Source organism: Mugil cephalus, chromosome 16, assembly GCF_022458985.1.
Source record: "Mugil cephalus isolate CIBA_MC_2020 chromosome 16, CIBA_Mcephalus_1.1, whole genome shotgun sequence".
Classification (NCBI taxonomy): Eukaryota; Metazoa; Chordata; class Actinopteri; order Mugiliformes; family Mugilidae; genus Mugil; species Mugil cephalus.
In genome coordinates this window covers 2,811,312-2,812,392 of record NC_061785.1, presented here as the reverse complement: position 1 = coordinate 2,812,392, position 1,081 = coordinate 2,811,312, and positions in this window count along the sequence as shown.

The following is a 1,081-nucleotide window of genomic DNA, read 5'->3' as shown; positions in this document are numbered from 1 at the left end:
GAATATTTCGATTAATGATTCAGATTAAGCCTTTAAAGGGATTTAGGGAAACTTTTTGAGCTTTTTGTTATAAGATCATGACTGATTACGATTCTGCATCGACGACACTACAATAAATAATAAGAGGTGGTTTTGTTATTAAAGATACACAAAGAAAACTATAATATATAAAAAATACTAAAACACACAAAGTCATTCCTGATAGATGCAGAACTGCCACAAACTTGTTGTTTGACTTGTTAAGTAACAGTGCTATGATAAATAAATACAGTACGTTACATTGTAAAAAGAGTTTTGGTTCCATTACAGTGAGTCTTGTCATACTCCCTCTAGTCTTATTTTTTGTGTTATGTTACAAAAGAGACACCAAGACGATGACAAAAAATGCACAATGTCCAACATGAAATGCAAAAATGACAAAAAAGAAAGAAGAGAAAGAAAAAGAAAGAAGCTTAAACCAACATAAAAAGAGACAAAGTCATCCACTATAGATGCAAAACTACAAACCTGCTGTTTGACCAGTCAACGTATGTGTTTATGGTTAAATCCTTTTTATTTATTATTTATTATTTTGTGGGATCATTCTATAACATTCTCTGGTGCTATGGTCTCATCATGCTCAATCCCTCCTCCTTATTCCTGATTTATTTCTTCTGACACACATGAGATCATGACAACAATAAATAATGAAAGCCATGAATAGAGGCCGTATATCTCTATATAGAGGTTGTTTTGTCACAAGAGATAAACCAGGAACATATAATTAATTAACTGAAAAAATAAGTAAATGATGACAAAAAAAAGTCAGAAAGATGCAAAACGACCAACATGACATAACAAACATAAAAACAACACAAAGAGATACGAAGTCATGCCCAATAGATGCCAGAACAACCACAAACAAACAAAATAACTACAAATTGTTGCAAAATATCTGCAAAGACGCAACAACCACAAAGACAAGCGACAAAAATGACCAAGTGAATGCACAAGCTTCCTGCCGAACAACGCGTCTGAGACATGAAATCACGAAGGCGGAGTTTACGAGGAGCACCTGAAGGCAGCAGGGAGGGAGGGAGGG